This window comes from Rhinichthys klamathensis, unplaced genomic scaffold (genome assembly GCF_029890125.1).
Source record: "Rhinichthys klamathensis goyatoka isolate OS25496 unplaced genomic scaffold, OSU_Roscu_1.1 h1tg000141l_1, whole genome shotgun sequence".
Lineage (NCBI taxonomy): Eukaryota > Metazoa > Chordata > Actinopteri > Cypriniformes > Leuciscidae > Rhinichthys > Rhinichthys klamathensis.
Window position 1 is genome coordinate 185,073 of NW_026606676.1, and position 20,835 is coordinate 205,907.

The 20,835-nt window shown below is 40.9% G+C and overlaps 9 non-coding genes across 9 annotated transcripts; all 9 read left to right on the top strand.

The window, feature by feature from the left end:
• Positions 1-13,884: 13,884 nt before the first annotated feature.
• trnas-uga (transfer RNA serine (anticodon UGA)) lies at positions 13,885-13,966 on the top strand. The gene has a single exon. It is a non-coding gene; the product is annotated as a tRNA-Ser (tRNA).
• Positions 13,967-14,726: 760 nt separating this feature from the next.
• On the top strand, positions 14,727-14,808 carry trnas-uga (transfer RNA serine (anticodon UGA)). The gene has a single exon. It is a non-coding gene; the product is annotated as a tRNA-Ser (tRNA).
• A 760-nt stretch (positions 14,809-15,568) lies between these two features.
• trnas-uga (transfer RNA serine (anticodon UGA)) lies at positions 15,569-15,650 on the top strand. The gene has a single exon. It is a non-coding gene; the product is annotated as a tRNA-Ser (tRNA).
• A 712-nt stretch (positions 15,651-16,362) lies between these two features.
• On the top strand, positions 16,363-16,444 carry trnas-cga (transfer RNA serine (anticodon CGA)). Its single transcript has one exon. It is a non-coding gene; the product is annotated as a tRNA-Ser (tRNA).
• Positions 16,445-17,140: 696 nt separating this feature from the next.
• Positions 17,141-17,222, top strand: trnas-cga (transfer RNA serine (anticodon CGA)). The gene has a single exon. It is a non-coding gene; the product is annotated as a tRNA-Ser (tRNA).
• A 712-nt stretch (positions 17,223-17,934) lies between these two features.
• On the top strand, positions 17,935-18,016 carry trnas-cga (transfer RNA serine (anticodon CGA)). The gene has a single exon. It is a non-coding gene; the product is annotated as a tRNA-Ser (tRNA).
• A 694-nt stretch (positions 18,017-18,710) lies between these two features.
• trnas-cga (transfer RNA serine (anticodon CGA)) lies at positions 18,711-18,792 on the top strand. Its single transcript has one exon. It is a non-coding gene; the product is annotated as a tRNA-Ser (tRNA).
• A 564-nt stretch (positions 18,793-19,356) lies between these two features.
• Positions 19,357-19,429, top strand: trnak-uuu (transfer RNA lysine (anticodon UUU)). Its single transcript has one exon. It is a non-coding gene; the product is annotated as a tRNA-Lys (tRNA).
• Positions 19,430-20,718: 1,289 nt separating this feature from the next.
• On the top strand, positions 20,719-20,800 carry trnas-cga (transfer RNA serine (anticodon CGA)). The gene has a single exon. It is a non-coding gene; the product is annotated as a tRNA-Ser (tRNA).
• Positions 20,801-20,835: the final 35 nt, after the last annotated feature.

Here is a 20,835-nt window from a genome sequence, read left to right on the forward strand (position 1 = left end):
GGGTGAAGATGGTACCCGGGCGTGGCAGGGGGGCTCGACAGCGCCCCCTGGAACGGGGTCCGAAAACTTGGTCCATAAATCAAACACGCTTGTATGTAAGAATATGAAACTCGGTACACATATAGATCTCATCGGTTCATATATACTTCATGCTCTTACTTTTTACCCCAGCCCAACAGGAAGTCGGCTATTTAGGGTTGTTTGTAAAACGCATGCAATGGAATTTAAAGTACTTCTCCTAGAGAATTCAAAGAAATGCCTCGAAACTCGGTCAGCATGAAGTCAAGACATTGAGGATGAAAAATTGCGAGGGGATTTTTGATATCTCGAACGGTTTGGCCGTGGCGGGGAAACGAAATTATGGCGAGAAACGTGAAACAGGAAGTGTGTTATAACTTCTGCATACATTAACTGATCTTGATGAAACTTCACCAGTGTGTTCGCTGTAAGAGGCCGATCACATGGATGTGACTATTGTGAGTCAAAGTTATAGCGCCACCAACTGGCAGCAGGAAGTGTGTCACTTTCAAAATGCTTCGAAATCACCCTCTTATTTTAACCCAATTTGCTTCAAACTTCATCTGTATAATGTAAACATACGCCAGATGTAGACCTGTGAATGGATTCTTGATATCTTTGATACTGTTGCCGTGGCAACACATCAAACTTTAAAATTCTTTTTTGATGCTTTTGAGACTCTTAGCATGCTTGAAATTGCATGAAACTCGACAGACATGTCACATATATTAGCCAGTAGACATGTGCAAAGTTTCAGGAACGGGCGTGGTGCAGGGACTCAGTAGCGCCACCTTTTGACAAAAGTGAGAGGGTTAGTTTCATAGTTTTACCTGCAATCTTAAAACTCGGTAGGCATATTGTTCAGATCAAGCCGGACAACTTTCTAATTTACAGTTTTTGGTTCCGAACAACAGGAAGTCAGATATTTTGGTTTGAATGGGATGTTTTGGAGTAATCTCTGTCCCTCTCTCCCTCTCTCTGCATACCTCTGTGTCTGTGGGGGGAGGGGGATGTGTCTGTTTGAGTGACAAAGCTTTTAATTATTGTTGATCAAGGTTTCGGGGGCTTTTGGGGCCCTTAACATCCTCTAAAACTCTTGAAACTTTGCACACGGGTCAGAACCCGTGGCCATCAGGGCCGGACTGAAGCTGGTACCCGGGCGTGGCAGGGCGGACCGACAGCGCCCCCTGGACTGGGATTCGAACACTTGTCCATAAATCAAAGACACTTGCATGTAATAATATGAAACTGTGTACACTTATAGATCTCATTGGGTTAAACAACTTTCGTGCTCTAAGTTTTACGACATCCCAACAGGAAGCCGGCTATCATGGTTTGTTTGGAAACGCATACCCCTGAAATTCTATTTAATTCTCCTTGGGAATTGATCGGATTTCAAGCAAACTCGGTTAGCGTGACGTCAAGACATTGATGATGCTAAATTCCGGAGGGATTTTTGATATCTCGAACGGTTTGGCCGTGGCGAGGAAATTAATTTTATGACTAAAAAAGGACACATAAAGTGTGTTATAACTTTGCTCGTTTTACCTACAGTTACAAAACTTGCCACGCATATTGTTCTCATCAAGCCAATCGACTTTCTAATTTAAAGTCATTAGCTCAGAGCAACAGAAAGTCAGATATTGTAGTTTGAATGGATTTCTTGTCCCCCTGCCATTCTGTTTGTGTGTGTGTCTGTGTGGGGAGGGGAGCAGAGGGGAGGGGAGGGAGGGAGGGTTGGTGTCTGTGTTTATGTGTGTGTGTGTGTGTGTGTGGCTGGCTGTATGATTTTTCCTGCATTAAAGGATAAAGAAATCTCTAAGTCCTTGTCTTTTCGCATAACAATTTTTGTATTTTTTTTTAAATGACAAAATATGCATCACTCCTCTTAAGTGGTTTATTTTATTCCCACCAAACTTTTTCAACATGATGAAAATACATTAAAGAAGCATAATTGTGAATATCTATTGAATATCTCTAATTGTTTTGCTATGGCGAGGGATTAAAGTCATGTAAAAAAAAAAAAAAAACACTAAAAGCTTCATATCTTCTAAAAATGTAATTATACACCATTTATTTCTAGATAAAATTATACAAATATCAGAACTAAACCCATTTTATTCTTGTTTTCAATTTAAGAATAATGTACAAGTTTAAAAACAGCCAGGATGCACTATTCAGTTAAAAAATAAATATATCAAATAATACATAGGGCTATACTGCCCTCTTGTGTTCAAAATCAGGTAGGCCTGTTGTATTTAAATATAGGTAGCTGCTATGTGACTCCGAGAATTTTTTCTCACCGGTTATTTGACGTGTAACACCGGGGGCTTTTATATCGCTAAGTTAAAAGTGAAAGTAAAGTAAGGACATTTATAGTGGTGGCGCTCGCAGTGCGCTCGAATGAATTTCTATGGAAGTAGAAATGAAAAAACGTTCGCTCTGTTTTGCTCGCTCGTCGCCATGGATGCGCACTGTAATGAATGCCACTGCAGCCGCATACTTTTTAGTGTCACTTTAAAATTAGTGCAATATCGGGGGCCGATTGCTTGAATTGTGAGTTCAATAGTCTATTATTTTTCACGGAAAACACAACAACAAAAGAGTACAATGACAGATTCGCTTAAATAGGCGCTTTTACATAAAATAGCCTATTCCGTCATCATCTTTTCAGTCAGCACTTCACTCTCGTGATTAATGAAATTTATTGCTGATATTTGCTGCAACTTTCGTTCCGCTCACAATTTAGTAAGCAAACACGCTTCAAATGTGTTTTTATTTTATTTTTGTGTATATATATGTGTGTGTATATATATATATATATATAGCTTATGTTTCAAATATGAGTTAATTAACAATGGTTTGAAAGAATGATACTTTTAAACATATCACTAAACCGTCATTAGGTGTCGCCAGGCGACCGTCTTAATGAGCGAGTCATTGATTCATTTGTTCGAACGATTCGTTCGAACGGCTGAGTCATTCATGAATGAGACAGATTATGGATTGGTCATTGAATCTTTCAGTCAACCGATTCGTTCAAAATGCTGAATCATTCAGTAATGAGAAAACACGTTGCTGTGAGATGCGCAATGGTTCTGCTGTGATCTTTGTTTAACTAGTTTCACTGCTGAAACAGAAAAAAGTCAATATTGCATATAAAATGTAAGTGATTTGACGTGTGTGTGAGAGAGATTGTGTCTGTTACAGTGACAAGAGTTTAACCCTTTAAGGCCTTGTCTTTTTGGATATATATCTCTTTTTTTATTACAAAATGTGCATACAACCCATATATTGTAAATGTATTGTTTGCTTTAAATTAAATTAAGATTGTATGTTTGGTAATTGAACCTAAATAAATTTAAAATTAGGAAGTCGGCTATATAGCAACAATAGTTACATCCATCTGATCGGCCTTCCTAAACCCATATATTATGGGTTTAGGAAGGCCGATCAGATGGATGTAACTATTGTGAGTCAAAGTTATAGCGCCACCAACTGGCAGCAAGAAGTGTGTCACTTTCTAAATGCTTTTGACAAAAGTGGGGGGGTTAGTTTTATCCACAGTAACAAAACTCGATATGTATATTGTACTCTTCGAGCCGGACAACTTTCTAATTTACCGTAATTAGCTCAGACCAAGAGGAAGTCAGATATTTTGGTTTGAATATGGTGAGCCTCTCTCTGTCTCTCTCTGAGCTAATATGGCAAGCCGTTTTAACATTTAATCATTTTAACCTACTAGTCTCTATTTTCATGCTACTAGTACTTATTTTTTAGATACTAGTATCTATTCCATTAAGTACTAGTACTTACTCATTAGCGACTAGTGCTTATTCTGTTTAGAATATTCAAAGTGCTTATTCAATTTTTATGCTTATTTATATTTTCAGAGCAGAAATTTTTTTTCAATTTAAGAATTATTTTTAAGTTTAAAAACAGCCAGAATGGTTGTTTAGTCAAAAATAATAATAATCCAAATCATATATAGTGCTATACTGCCCTCTTGTGTTCAAAATCATGTAGGCCTATTGAATTTATATATATTTATATATTAGAGAGAGATTGTGTCTGTTACAGTGACAAGAGTTTAACCCTTTAAGGCCTTGTCTTTTTGGATATATATCTTTTTTTTATAAAAAAAAGTGCATACAACCAATATATTTTAAATGTATTGTTTGCTTTAAATTAAATTAAGATTGTATGTTTGGTAATTGAACCTAAATAAATTTAAAATTAATGTTCTATATTTCAGATCAATATATTTGTTTTCCTTCATTTTAATCAACACTAACTTTATTCTCATCTGAATTATAAATAACTTATTTCTGTATAAAATAAAAAATCCCGAATAATCCAGACCAACCAGAGCGCACTATTTCTACAACATCATCAGTGCTGAAGCGGAACTACCAGAGTCGTTCGGCAGATAGTGAGCAGATATTTTGTGTCACGTCGTGCACAATAACCCTAAAGGCACCAGGGTGGCGGTGCCACCGGCTTTTTATATATATATATATATACATATATATATATATATATATATATATATATATATATATATATATATATATATACATATATATATATATATATATATATATATATATATATATATATATATATATATAAATATAGCTGCGAGCAGCGATGAAGGGCCAAAGCCGGCGGCACCGCCACCCTGGTGCCTTTAGGTAACTAAAGGCACCGGGGTTGCGGTGCCACCGGCTTGGGCCCGTAATCGCTGCTCGCAGCTATATTTATTATTAGGGCCCAAGCCTTGAAAAGGCGAAGGCCCTATTGTTTTCCTTAGGATTATTATTATTATTATTAGGGCCCAAGCCTTGAAAAGGCGAAGGCCCTATTGTTTTCCTTAGGATTATTTTTTTTTTTTTTTTTTTTTTTTCTCCTCTTTTATTTTTCTTACGACTATTCGGGCACTTTTGGGGCTCTTAACGTGCACGAAAACTCTTGAAACTTTGCACGCGGGTCAGAACCCGCGGCCATCAGGGTCGGGGTGAAGATGGTACCCGGGCGTGGCAGGGGGGCTCGACAGCGCCCCCTGGAACGGGGTCCGAAAACTTGGTCCATAAATCAAACACGCTTGTATGTAAGAATATGAAACTCGGTACACATATAGATCTCATCGGTTCATATATACTTCATGCTCTTACTTTTTACCCCAGCCCAACAGGAAGTCGGCTATTTAGGGTTGTTTGTAAAACGCATGCAATGGAATTTAAAGTACTTCTCCTAGAGAATTCAAAGAAATGCCACGAAACTCGGTCAGCATGAAGTCAAGACATTGAGGATGAAAAATTGCGAGGGGATTTTTGATATCTCGAACGGTTTGGCCGTGGCGAGGAAACGAAATTATGGCGAGAAACGTGAAACAGGAAGTGTGTTATAACTTCTGCATACATTAACTGATCTTGATGAAACTTCAGCAGTGTGTTCGCTGTAAGAGACCGATCACATGGATGTGACTATTGTGAGTCAAAGTTATAGCGCCACCAACTGGCAGCAGGAAGTGTGTCACTTTCAAAATGCTTTGAAATCACCCTCTTATTTTTACCTGATTTGCTTCAAACTTCATCTGTATAATGTAAACATACGCCAGATGTAGACCTGTGAATGGATTCTTGATATCTTTGATACTGTTGCCGTGGCAACACATCAAACTTTAAAATTCTTTTTTGATGCTTTTGAGACTCTTAGCATGCTTGAAATTGCATGAAACTCGACAGACATGTCACATATATTAGCCAGTAGACATGTGCAAAGTTTCAGGAACGGGCGTGGTGCAGGGACTCAGTAGCGCCACCTTTTGACAAAAGTGAGAGGGTTAGTTTCATAGTTTTACCTGCAATCTTAAAACTCGGTAGGCATATTGTTCAGATCAAGCCGGACAACTTTCTAATTTACAGATTTTGGTTCCGAACAACAGGAAGTCAGATATTTTGGTTTGAATGGGATGTTTTGGAGTAATCTCTGTCCCTCTCTCCCTCTCTCTGCACACCTCTGTGTCTGTGGGGGGAGGGGGATGTGTCTGTTTGAGTGACAAAGCTTTTAATTATTGTTGATCAAGGTTTTGGGGGCTTTTGGGGCCCTTAACATCCTCTAAAACTCTTGAAACTTTGCACACGGGTCAGAACCCGTGGCCATCAGGGCCGGACTGAAGCTGGTACCCGGGCGTGGCAGGGCGGACCGACAGCGCCCCCTGGACTGGGATTCGAACACTTGTCCATAAATCAAAGACACTTGCATGTAATAATATGAAACTCGGTACACTTATAGATCTCATTGGGTTGAACAACTTTCGTGCTCTAAGTTTTACGACATCCCAACAGGAAGCCGGCTATCATGGTTTGTTTGGAAACGCATACCCCTGAAATTCTATTTAATTCTCCTTGGGAATTGATCGGATTTCAAGCAAACTCGGTTAGCGTGACGTCAAGACATTGATGATGCTAAATTCCGGAGGGATTTTTGATATCTCGAACGGTTTGGCCGTGGCGAGGAAATTAATTTTATGACTAAAAAAGGACACATAAAGTGTGTTATAACTTTGCTCGTTTTACCTACAGTTACAAAACTTGCCACGCATATTGTTCTCATCAAGCCAATCGACTTTCTAATTTAAAGTCATTAGCTCAGAGCAACAGAAAGTCAGATATTGTAGTTTGAATGGATTTCTTGTCCCCCTGCCATTCTGTTTGTGTGTGTGTGTGTGTGTGTGTCTGTGTGGGGAGGGGGGGGGGGGGGGGGGGGGGGGCTCTTTGAGTGATAGGTTAGTTTAAACACCAACTCATACATAGGGCCATACTGCCCTCTTGTGTTCAAAATTATATACATATTTGGTATGTGACTGAGGATCGAGAGCTTTTAAATACGGACGTCCACATTGATAATGGTGGCGCTTGCAGAGCGCTCGAATGAATAAATTAACTAAACGTTCACTCAGCTCTGCTCGCTCGTCGCCATGGACGCGCACCGTTATGAATGCCCAGTGTTTCCCCTAGGATTTTTTTTCGGGGGGGGGGGGTGGGGGATTGGGGGAACTGCTAGTGTTGCGGAGCGGGTGTATTACGAATACGTGGTGTAAATTTTTTAGCAATCAAAAAGCATGTCTAATTAATTGAAATAGTGTATTATGAATCATTAAACGTATACAACATTTAAAAAAAATATGAAAAAAAATGTCACACTAATTCTGTGTTGTGTTTTTTCTGGTAATAAAATGAAGACATAAAACACAAATTTTATCATTTATCATCAATTTTAATCATATGAAATTAAATAAACTTTTTGTCAAATAACGTGCTGCACAATGAGCTTTACTGTTAAAATTAAAACATGGATTATTCCTTAAATTCAGTTTTGATGATAATTTATTTGGATTAGTGTTAGTATTATTACATTGGGACATATCTAAATTCTACTGTACAACGGTAATATGTTTCTGTCAAGTTAAACTGAACTTTTATTTTGACGGGTTGCCGTGAAGACCTTTTGAGTTTGTTTGTTTATGTCATAATGATAGTTTTTCTCAAATGAAGCGGTTAAATGATCACGAAGTGACTTTCGGAGTGGATCTAGAGCCTAAATACTAGTATCTATTAATAGGTACTAGTATCTAAAAGGTAATTTTCTCTCTCTCTCTCTCTCTCTCTCTCTCTCTCTCTCTCTGAGCCAATATGGCAAGCCGTTTTAACATTTAATCATTTTAACCTACTAGTCTCTATTTTCATGCTACTAGTACTTATTTTTTAGATACTAGTATCTATTCCATTAAAGGACAACTCCGGTGCAAAATGAACCTCGGGTGTAATAACACATTGGTACAGACTAAATCGTTCCCTGAGATTTGTTTTCATGATAATCGAATGTAAAGAGTTTTATCTCTAAAAACAGTTTAGCTTATAACGCTAGTATATTGGGCATCGAGTAAGCAAAAAGAGATCGCTAGTTAATACCATCAACAAGGCTCAAATTAGCCCCACACTAACACGGCAGCATAATGAGTGTCCTTACATTCAAATCGAAGCATTGAGAACTTTGTAAGTGTATAGACAGTTTAATAAGAAGATACTTTACACAGACAGTACAGCTAGCGCATACAGACAGGACCCATCTTGGAAAACAGCCTCGATCAGTCAAACCACGAACACGGTGATACGTGAGCTGAACTGTGACTTGGAATCTCATATGGTCCGTTGTTTCCGGAAGAAAGCACTGAGCGCATAAGAGAAGCACTGAACGCAACAGAGAAAATAAAAAAATAAATATAATTCATCTTATCTTCAATATCTACACGTACTGTTCGCTCACCTTCGTGGTTCGATTGATCGAGACTGTTTTCCAAGATGGCTGCTGTCTGTATGCGCTAACTGTACTGTCTGTGTAAAGTATCTTCTTATTAAACTGTCTATACACTTACAAAGTTCTCAATGCTTCGGTTTGCATGCAAGGACACTCATTATGCTGCCGTGTTAGTGTGGGGCTAATTTGAGCCTTGTTAATGGTATTAACTAGCGATCTCTTTTTGCTTACTCGATGCCCAATATACTAGCGTTATAAGCTAAATTGTTTTTAGAGATAAAACTCTTTATATTCGATTATCATGAAAACAAATCTCAGGGAACGATTTTCTGTACCAATGTGTTATTACACCCGAGGTTCATTTTGCGCCGGAGTTGTCCTTTAAGTACTAGTACTTATACATTAGCGACTAGTGCTCATTCTGTTTAGAATATTCAAAGTGCTTATTCAATTTTTAAGCTTATTTATATTTTCAGAGCAGAAAATCCGATTTTTCTGCTTATTCAATATTGCATCTAAAATGTAAGTGACTTGACGTGTGTGTGTGTGTGTGTGTGTGTGTGTGTGTGTGTGTGTGTGTGTGAGAGAGAGATTGTGTCTGTTACAGTGACAAGAGTTTAACCCTTTAAGACCTTGTCTTTTTGGATATATATCTTTTTTTTTTATAAAAAAAAAGTGCATACAAGCCATATATTTTTAATATATAGTTTGCTTTAAATTAAATTAAGATTGTATGTTTGGTAATTGAACCTAAATAAATTTAAAACTAATGTGCTATATTTCAGATAAATATATTTGTTTTCCTTCATTTTAATCAACACTAACTTTATTCTCATCTGAATTATAAATAACTTATTTCTGTATAAAATACAAAATCCCGAATAATCCAGACCAACCAGAGCGCACTATTTCTACAACATCATCAGTGCTGAAGCGGAACTACCAGAGCCGTTCGGCAGATAGCGAGCAGATATTTTGTGTCACGTCGTGCACAATAACCCTAAAGGCACCAGGGTGGCGGTGCCACCGGCTTTTTTATATATATATATATATATATATATATATATATATATATATATATATATATATATATATATATATATATATATATAAATATAGCTGCGAGCAGCGATGAAGGGCCAAAGCCGGCGGCACCGCCACCCCGGTGCCTTTAGGTAACTAAAGGCACCAGGGTTGCGGTGCCACCGGCTTGGGCCCGTAATCGCTGCTCGCAGCTATATTTATTATTATTATTATTATTATTATTATTTTATCGACTATTCGGGCACTTTTGGGGCTCTTAACGTGCACGAAAACTCTTGAAACTTTGCACACTGGTCAGAACCCGCGGCCATCAGGGCCGGGCTGAAGCTGGTACCCGGGCGTGGCAGGGGGGCTCGACAGCGCCCCCTGGAACGGGGTCCGAAAACTTGGTCCATAAATCAAACACGCTTCCATGTAATAATATGAAACTCGGTACACATATAGATCTCATCGGTTCATATATCCTTTGTACTTTTACTTTTTACCCCAGCCCAACAGGAAGTCGGCTATTATGGTTTGTTTGGAAGCGTATGCCCCTGGAATTCGATATACTCCTCCTAGAGAATTCAACCAATCGCAAGGAAACTCGGTCAGCATGATGTCAAGACATTGAGGATGAAAAATTGCCAGGGGATTTTTCATATCTCGAACGGTTTGGCCGTGGCGAGGAAACGAATTTATGGCGAATAATGGAAACAGGAAGTGTGTTATAACTTCTGCATACATTAACTGATCTTGATGAAACTTCAACAGTGTGTTCGCTGTAAGAGGCCGATCACATGGATGTGACTATTGTGAGTCAAAGTTATAGCGCCACCAACTGGCAGCAGGAAGTGTGTCACTTTCTAAATGCTTTTGACAAAAGTGGGGGGGTTAGTTTTATCTACAGTAACAAAACTCGATATGTATATTGTACTCTTCGAGCCGGACAACTTTCTAATTTACCGTAATTAGCTACGACCAACAGGAAGTCAGATATTTTGGTTTGAATGTGGATTTCAGATTCTGAGTTTTTAGCTACTCCTCCTAAGTAGTTTATTTTATTCATGCCAAACTTTTTCAACATGATGAAAATACATTGAAGATGCTAAATTGTGAACAGATATTGAATATCTCAAACGGTTTTGCTATGGTTGAGGGATTCAAGTAATGTCAAAAAAAGAATCAGGGCATGTCTCATATCTTTCTAAAATGTAATTATACACCATTTATTTTTATATAAAATTATACAAATATTAGAACTAAACCCATTTTATTCCTTTTTTTCAATTTAAGAATTATTTTTAAGTTTAAAAACAGCCAGAATGGTTGTTTAGTCAATAATAATAATAATCCAAATCATATATAGTGCTATACTGCCCTCTTGTGTTCAAAATCAGGTAGGCCTATTGAATTTATATATATTTATATATTAGGGATGTTACTATGGGAATATTTTCCCACCGGTTAATCAACGTGTGATTGTGTAAACCAATTGTGTAAACCTCCCGCTGGGGGGTTTAAAAACACTAACTTGAAAGCGAAAGTATAATATGGACGTCCGCACGGACATTGAAATGGTGGCGCTCGAATGAATTCCTATGGAAGTAGAAATTAACTAAACGTTCGCTCTGTTCTGCTCGCTCGTCGCCATGGACGCGCACCGTTATGAATGCCAGTGCAGCCGCATACTTTTTAGTGTCACTAAAATTAGTGCAATTTCGGGGGCCGATTGCTTGAATTGTGAGTTCAATAGTCTATTATTTTTCACGGAAAACACAACAATAAAAGAGTACAATGACAGATTCGCTTAAATAGGCGTTTTTACATAAAATAGCCTATTCCGTCATCATCTTTTCAGTCAGCTCTTCACTCTCGTGATTAATGAAATTTGACTCCTGTTGCTGATATTTGCTGCAACTTTCGTTCAGCTCACAATTTAGTAAGCAAACACGTTTCAAATGTGTTTTTATTTTATTTTTGTGTATGTGTGTGTATATGTATGTATATATATAAATATAGCTTATGTTTCAAATATGAGTTAATTAACAATCGTTGGAAAGAATGATACTTTTAAACATAACACTAAACCGTCATTAGGTGTCGCCAGGCGACCGTCTTAATGAGCGAGTCATTGATTCATTCGTTTGAACGACTGAGTCATTCATGAATGAGATAGATGTTTATGGATTGATTGGTCATTGAATCTTTGAGTCAACCGATTCGTTCAAAATGCTGAATCATTCAGTAATGAGAACGCGTTGCTGTGAGATGCGCGATGGTTCTGCTGTGATCTTTGTTTAACTATTTTCGCTGCTGAAACAGAAAAAAAGTCAATATTGCATCTAAAATGTAAGTTATTTGACTTGTGTGTGTGTGTGTGATTGTGTGTGTGATTGTGTCTGTTACAGTGATAAGAGTTTAACCCTGGTTAAACTTTAGGCCTTGTCTTTTTGGATATATATCTTTTTATATTAAAAAATAGTCATACAACCCATATATTTTAAATGTATTGTTTGCTTTAAATTACATTAAGATTGTATGTTTGGTAATCGAACCTGAATGAATTATAAATGAATGTGCTATATTTCAGATCATATATTTGTTTTCCTTAAAATTTGAACTAACACTAACTTTATTCTCATCTGAATGATAGATTATTTATTTCTGTATAAAATAAAAACACCTTTGATTTTTCTTTTTTAATCAATGTAGAATGTGTAACTGAAAAAATAAACAGATTAGGGCTCTGTTTGATGACAAGAAATGAAAACCAATACGATATGATGAATGTCCAAAAGATGGCTCCCACAGACTGTTTTTAAATAGGATTGTTTGATATTTTTTGCTTTTAAACTGTGTGTGTGTGTGTGTGTGTGTGTGTGTGTGTGTGTGTGTGTGTGTGTGTGTGTGTGTGTGTGTGTGTGTGTGTGTGTGTGTGTAAGAGATTTTGGTTGGGTGACAGTTGTAGTTTACAGTTTGACAAGAGTTTATAGTTTGACAAAAGCACAATGTTGTGTTTTATTGCGAGTGTACACAAATATAAGTAAACACTTTGCAGTTTGAATAATGTCCTGTATGAACAAAAGGACGGAGTATGTCTTTATGTCTACATTGTTCAATTACGCCACACACACACACACACACACACACACACACAAACACTATTTTTCTAATCAGATCAGGCAAGTAATATTCTGTCTTGTCTCTTAAAAAAACAATATATATATATTTATGTATATATATATATATATATATGTGTGTGTGTGTGTGTGTGTGTATATATATATATATAAATATAGCTGCGAGCAGCGATGAAAGGGCCAAAGCCGGCGGCACCGCCACCCCGGTTATAGCGCCACCAACTGGAGCAGGAAGTCTGTCACTTTCAAAAAGCTTTGAAATCACCTGATTGCTTCAAACTTCACTACTATGATGTAAACACACGGCAGATGTAGACCTGGATGTAGACCTGACCTTTCAGAAGGTTGCTCTCGCATACTTTGTGGTTGACATGTGCCCTCAATGCACACTTTTGCAGAGCCCACACTGATACAAGCTCTACAGCACACTTCTTTTCGACAGTCAAAGCAGGGTTACGTTTTTGCACGTCGTGCACAATAACCCTAAAGGCACCAGGGTGGCGGTGCCACCGGCTTTATATATATATATATATATATATATATATATATATATATATATAAATATAGCTGCGAGCAGCGATGAAGGGCCAAAGCCGGTGGTACCGCCACCCCGGTGCCTTTAGGTAACTAAAGGCACCGGGGTTGCGGTGCCACCGGCTTGGGCCCGTAATCGCTGCTCGCAGCTATATTTATATATATATATATATATATTTTTTTCCTTCTCTTTTCTCTCTTTTTCCTTCTTCCTCTTCTTCCCCTTCTTCCCCTTCTTTTTCCTTCTCCCCTTCCTCAAACAGACTATTGTTCCCCAGCTTTAGCGGAGTCGGTAGAGCATCAGACTTTTAATCTGAGGGTCCAGGGTTCAAGTCCCTGTTCGGGCGAAGGTCTGTCACTTTGTTGCAGACCTCCCCTAATCACTTGCTGTCCTCTTACCAGCCTTTGAGGAAGGTGGGCTTCCTCTTCAAGAAAAGATGTGGCGATGTGTTATTTCCCAGCATTTGGTGTTGTTTTGCCTTCTGTAATGCTTGGTTGCTGTCTCAGCAAGCAGTGGTGGGGGACTTTAGAGAAACGAGCTGAAGCTTGCTGTCGACTATGTATGTTCAGTCACTTCTAAGCGGTCGTGTGCAGGCCTGAGTGAGTGGATTGCTTTCTCTGTTAAGTTGTTTAGTACTTTGTGTTGTGCCTGCAGCATCCCCAGTCCAAATCCGGATCACGACACTCTTTTCGTGTAGGTGAAGACGTCGTTGAACTCCTTTTTGCCATCACAGTATTTTAGCCGAGTGCATCCTCTGCTGCTCGCATTTGCATTGATGGTTGGCACCAGTGTCCTCTGTTGCTCACATCCAGAAAAAAAATAGCATGTGACCCACAGGCAGGAGTAGTCGTGGCCGAGAGGTTAAGGCGATGGACTTGAAATCCATTGGGGTCTCCCCGCGCAGGTTCGAACCCTGCCGACTATGTTGATCCTTGTCACTTTGTCTGGTTGCGACAGGAATTGTGACATCCAGAAGCTGTGTACAATCTGGATTTTTATCTTACTTCATATGCAGCACTTAAAATGGGCAACCCACATCTCTTTTCAAGCTTGAAATGAGCACCGTTTCAAAAGGCTCAGATCATCTGTGATTTTGGCCATTCTATTCAGGCAATCGGAGCAATGGCTTTGGCATCCCCGATAACTCCTAGGCCTTCACAGTGTGCAGCTCAAGAGTTGCTGCATTCTATTTTGTGGAGAATCTTGCATATTAGTGTTTTGAAATGTCGGATTTGCTCTCTCTTAGCATAGTGAAACAGAAACCTACTCATTGTGTACCAATTACTTGTTTGTCCAAACCACCTTAGAGTTAGCAACCGGCCATGAAAAAAAGAACACTCTTTCAATGTCAGTGTTCCTAGCTTGCCAGGAGCAGCCCATCTCTCTTGCCCCTTTACAAATTGTGGTCTTCATCATTTGATGCCACAAATTTTAAGCTGACAAAGCAGGAACACTTAATGGAGAAAGTTGTTTAGTACTTTGTGTTGTGCCCGCAGCATCCCCAGTCCAAATCCGGATCACGACACTCTTTTCGTGTAGGTGAAGACGTCGTTGAACTCCTTTTTGCCATCACAGTATTTTAGCCGAGTGCATCCTCTGCTGCTCGCATTTGCATTGATGGTTGGCCCCAGTGTCCTCTGTTGCTCACATCCAGAAAAAAAATAGCATGTGACCCACAGGCAGGAGTAGTCGTGGCCGAGAGGTTAAGGCGATGGACTTGAAATCCATTGGGGTCTCCCCGCGCAGGTTCGAACCCTGCCGACTACGTTGATCCTTGTCACTTTGTCTGGTTGCGACAGGAATTGTGACATCCAGAAGCTGTGTACAATCTGGATTTTTCTCTTACTTCATATGCAGCACTTAAAATGGGCAACCCACATCTCTTTTCAAGCTTGAAATGAGCACCGTTTCAAAAGGCTCAGATCATCTGTGATTTTGGCCATTCTATTCAGGCAATCGGAGCAATGGCTTTGGCATCCCCGATAACTCCAAGGCCTTCACAGTGTGCAGCTCAAGAGTTGCTGCATTCTATTTTGTGGAGAATCTTGCATATTAGTGTTTTGAAATGTCGGATTTGCTCTCTCTTAGCATAGTGAAACAGAAACCTACTCATTGTGTACCAATTACTTGTTTGTCCAAACCACCTTAGAGTTAGCAACCGGCCATGAAAAAAAGAACACTCTTTCAATGTCAGTGTTCCTAGCTTGCCAGGAGCAGCCCATCTCTCTTGCCCCTTTACAAATTGTGGTCTTCATCATTTGATGCCACAAATTTTAAGCTGACAAAGCAGGAACACTTTATGGAGAAAGTTGTTTAGTACTTTGTGTTGTGCCCGCAGCATCCCCAGTCCAAATCCGGATCACGACACTCTTTTCGTGTAGGTGAAGACGTCGTTGAACTCCTTTTTGCCATCACAGTATTTTAGCCGAGTGCATCCTCTGCTGCTCGCATTTGCATTGATGGTTGGCCCCAGTGTCCTCTGTTGCTCACATCCAGAAAAAAAATAGCATGTGACCCACAGGCAGGAGTAGTCGTGGCCGAGAGGTTAAGGCGATGGACTTGAAATCCATTGGGGTCTCCCCGTGCAGGTTCGAACCCTGCCGACTACGTTGATCCTTGTCACTTTGTCTGGTTGCGACAGGAATTGTGACATCCAGAAGCTGTGTACAATCTGGATTTTTCTCTTACTTCATATGCAGCACTTAAAATGGGCAACCCACATCTCTTTTCAAGCTTGAAATGAGCACCGTTTCAAAAGGCTCAGATCATCTGTGATTTTGGCCATTCTATTCAGGCAATCGGAGCAATGGCTTTGGCATCCCCGATAACTCCAAGGCCTTCACAGTGTGCAGCTCAAGAGTTGCTGCATTCTATTTTGTGGAGAATCTTGCATATTAGTGTTTTGAAATGTCGGATTTGCTCTCTCTTAGCATAGTGAAACAGAAACCTACTCATTGTGTACCAATTACTTGTTTGTCCAAACCACCTTAGAGTTAGCAACCGGCCATGAAAAAAAGAACACTCTTTCAATGTCAGTGTTCCTAGCTTGCCAGGAGCAGCCCATCTCTCTTGCCCCTTTACAAATTGTGGTCTTCATCATTTGATGCCACAAATTTTAAGCTGACAAAGCAGGAACACTTTATGGAGAAAGTGCTGTTAAATCCCCGAGGTGCCTGTACCTTGTCATTGAACTCCTTTTTGCCATCACAGTACTTTAGCCGAGTGCATCCTCTGCTGCTCACATTGGCATTGATGGTTGGCCCCGGTGTTCTCTGTTGCTCACATCCAGAAAAAAAAATAGCATGTGAACCACAGGCAGGAGTAGTCGTGGCCGAGAGGTTAAGGCGATGGACTCGAAATCCATTGGGGTCTCCCCGCGCAGGTTCAAACCCTGCCGACTGCGTGGATCCTCGTCACTTTGTCTGTTTGCGACAGGAGCTGAGTACGAGCTGCTTTTTTCTTTAACTTCATATGCAGCACGTATTTTAGGAAACCCACATCTCTGTTCAAGCCTGAAGTGAGCACCGTTTCAAAAGGCCCAGATCATCTGTGATTTTGGCCATTCTATTCAGGCAATCGGAGCAATGGCTTTGGCATCCCCGATAACTCCAAGGCCTTCACAGTGTGCAGCTCAAGAGTTGCTGCATTCTATTTTGTGGAGAATCTTGCATAGTAGTGTTTTGAAATGTCGGATTTGCTCTCTCTTAGCATAGTGAAACAGAAACCTACTCATTGTGTACCAATTACTTGTTTGTCCAAACCACCTTAGAGTTAGCAACCGGCCATGGAAAAAAGAACACTCTTTCAATGTCAGTGTTCCTAGCTTGCCAGGAGCAGCCCATCTCTCTTGCCCCTTTACAAATTGTGGTCTTCATCATTTGATGCCACAAATTTTAAGCTGACAAAGCAGGAACACTTTATGGAGAAAGTGCTGTTAAATCCCCGAGGTGCCTGTTCCTTGTCATTGAACTCCTTTTTGCCATCACAGTACTTTAGCCGAGTGCATCCTCTGCTGCTCACATTGGCATTGATGGTTGGCCCCGGTGTTCTCTGTTGCTCACATCCAGAAAAAAAAATAGCATGTGACCCACAGGCAGGAGTAGTCGTGGCCGAGAGGTTAAGGCGATGGACTCGAAATCCATTGGGGTCTCCCCGAGCAGGTTCGAACCCTGCCGACTACGTTGATCCTCGTCACTTTGTCTGGTTGCGACAGGAATTGTGACATCCAGAAGCTTGGTACAATCTGGATTTTTCTCTTACTTCATATGCAGCACTTAAAATGGGCAACCCACATCTCTTTTCAAGCTTGAAATGAGCACCGTTTCAAAAGGCTCAGATCAACGGTGATTTTGGCCATTCTATTCAGGCAATCGGAGCAATGGCTTTGGCATCCCCGATAACTCCAAGGCCTTCACAGTGTGCAGCTCAAGAGTTGCTGCATTCTATTTTGTGGAGAATCTTGCATATTAGTGTTTTGAAATGTCGGATTTGCTCTCTCTTAGCATAGTGAAACAGAAACCTACTCATTGTGTACCAATTACTTGTTTGTCCAAACCACCTTAGAGTTAGCAACCGGCCATGAAAAAAAGAACACTCTTTCAATGTCAGTGTTCCTAGCTTGCCAGGAGCAGCCCATCTCTCTTGCCCCTTTACAAATTGTGGTCTTCATCATTTGATGCCACAAATTTTAAGCTGACAAAGCAGGAACACTTTATGGAGAAAGTGCTGTTAAATCCCCGAGGTTCCTGTACCTTGTCATTGAACTCCTTTTTGCCATCACAGTACTTTAGCCGAGTGCATCCTCTGCTGCTCACATTGGCATTGATGGTTGGCCCCGGTGTTCTCTGTTGCTCACATCCAGAAAAAAAAATAGCATGTGACCCACAGGCAGGAGTAGTCGTGGCCGAGAGGTTAAGGCGATGGACTCGAAATCCATTGGGGTCTCCGCGCGCAGGTTCGAACCCTGCCGACTGCGTGGACTTGTCACTTTGTCTGTTTGCGACAGGAGCTGAGTACGAGCTGCTTTTTTCTTTAACTTCATATGCAGCACGTATTTTAGGAAACCCACATCTCTGTTCAAGCCTGAAGTGAGCACCGTTTCAAAAGGCCCAGATCATCTGTGATTTTGGCCATTCTATTCAGGCAATCGGAGCAATGGCTTTGGCATCCCCGATAACTCCAAGGCCTTCACAGTGTGCAGCTCAAGAGTTGCTGCATTCTATTTTGTGGAGAATCTTGCATATTAGTGTTTTGAAATGTCTGATTTGCTCTCTCTTAGCATAGTGAAACAGAAACCTACTCATTGTGCACCAATTACTTGTTTGTCCAAACCACCTTGGAGTTAGCAACCGGCCATGGAAAAAAGAACACTCTTTCAATGTCAGTGTTCCTAGCTTGCCAGGAGCAGCCCATCTCTCTTGCCCCTTTACAAATTGTGGTCTTCATCATTTGATGCCACAAATTTTAAGCTGACAAAGCAGGAACACTTTATGGAGAAAGTGCTGTTAAATCCCCGAGGTGCCTGTTCCTTGTCATTGAACTCCTTTTTGCCATCACAGTACTTTAGCCGAGTGCATCCTCTGCTGCTCACATTGGCATTGATGGTTGGCCCCGGTGTTCTCTGTTGCTCACATCTAGAAAAAAAAATAGCATGTGACCCACAGGCAGGAGTAGTCGTGGCCGAGAGGTTAAGGCGATGGACTCGAAATCCATTGGGGTCTCCCCGCGCAGGTTCGAACCCTGCCGACTACGTGGATCCTCGTCACTTTGTCTGTTTGCGACAGGAGCTGAGTACGAGCTGCTTTTTTCTTTAACTTCACATGCAGCACGTATTTTAGGAAACCCACATCTCTGTTCAAGCCTGAAGTGAGCACCGTTTCAAAAGGCCCAGATCATCTGTGATTTTGGCCATTCTATTCAGGCAATCGGAGCAATGGCTTTGGCATCCCCGATAACTCCAAGGCCTTCACAGTGTGCAGCTCAAGAGTTGCTGCATTCTATTTTGTGGAGAATCTTGCATATTAGTGTTTTGAAATGTCTGATTTGCTCTCTCTTAGCATAGTGAAACAGAAACCTACTCATTGTGCACCAATTACTTGTTTGTCCAAACCACCTTGGAGTTAGCAACCGGCCATGGAAAAAAGAACACTCTTTCAATGTCAGTGTTCCTAGCTTGCCAGGAGCAGCCCATCTCTCTTGTCCCTTTACAAATTGTGGTCTTCATCATTTGATGCCACAAATTTTAAGCTGACAAAGCAGGAACACTTTATGGAGAAAGTGCTGTTAAATCCCCGAGGTGCCTGTTCCTTGGTAAGAGCCCGGATAGCTCAGTCGGTAGAGCATCAGACTTTTAATCTGAGGGTCCAGGGTTCAAGTCCCTGTTCGGGCGAAGGTCTGTCACTTTGTTGCAGACCTCCCCTAATCACTTGCTGTCCTCTTACCAGCCTTTGAGGAAGGTTGGCTTCCTCTTCAAGAAAAGATGTGGCGATGTGTTATTTCCCAGCATTTGGTGTTGTTTTGCCTTCTGTATGCTTGGTTGCTGTCTCAGCAAGCAGTGGTGGGGGACTTTAGAGAAACGAGCTGAAGCTTGCTGTCGACTATGTATGTTCAGTCACTTCTAAGCGGTCGTGTGCAGGCCTGAGTGAGTGGATTGCTTTCTCTGTTAAGTTGTTTAGTACTTTGTGTTGTGCCCGCAGCATCCCCAGTCCAAATCCGGATCACGACACTCTTTTCGTGTAGGTGAAGACGTCGTTGAACTCCTTTTTGCCATCACAGTATTTTAGCCGAGTGCATCCTCTGCTGCTCGCATTTGCATTGATGGTTGGCCCCAGTGTCCTCTGTTGCTCACATCCAGAAAAAAAATAGCATGTGACCCACAGGCAGGAGTAGTCTTGGCCGAGAGGTTAAGGCGATGGACTTGAAATCCATTGGGGTCTCCCCGCGCAGGCTGAACCCTGCCGACTACGTTGATCCTTGTCACTTTGTCTGGTTGCGACAGGAATTGTGACATCCAGAAGCTGTGTACAATCTGGATTTTTCTCTTACTTCATATGCAGCACTTAAAATGGGCAACCCACATCTCTTTTCAAGCTTGAAATGAGCACCGTTTCAAAAGGCTCAGATCATCTGTGATTTTGGCCATTCTATTCAGGCAATCGGAGCAATGGCTTTGGCATCCCCGATAACTCCAAGGCCTTCACAGTGTGCAGCTCAAGAGTTGCTGCATTCTATTTTGTGGAGAATCTTGCATATTAGTGTTTTGAAATGTCGGATTTGCTCTCTCTTAGCATAGTGAAACAGAAACCTACTCATTGTGCACCAATTACTTGTTTGTCCAAACCACCTTGGAGTTAGCAACCGGCCATGGAAAAAAGAACACTCTTTCAATGTCAGTGTTCCTAGCTTGCCAGGAGCAGCCCATCTCTCTTGCCCCTTTACAAATTGTGGTCTTCATCATTTGATGCCACAAATTTTAAGCTGACAAAGCAGGAACACTTTATGGAGAAAGTGCTGTTAAATCCCCGAGGTGCCTGTTCCTTGTCATTGAACTCCTTTTTGCCATCACAGTACTTTAGCCGAGTGCATCCTCTGCTGCTCACATTGGCATTGATGGTTGGCCCCGGTGTTCTCTGTTGCTCACATCCAGAAAAAAAAATAGCATGTGACCCACAGGCAGGAGTAGTCGTGGCCGAGAGGTTAAGGCGATGGACTCGAAATCCATTGGGGTCTCCGCGCGCAGGTTCGAACCCTGCCGACTACGTGGATCCTCGTCACTTTGTCTGTTTGCGACAGGAG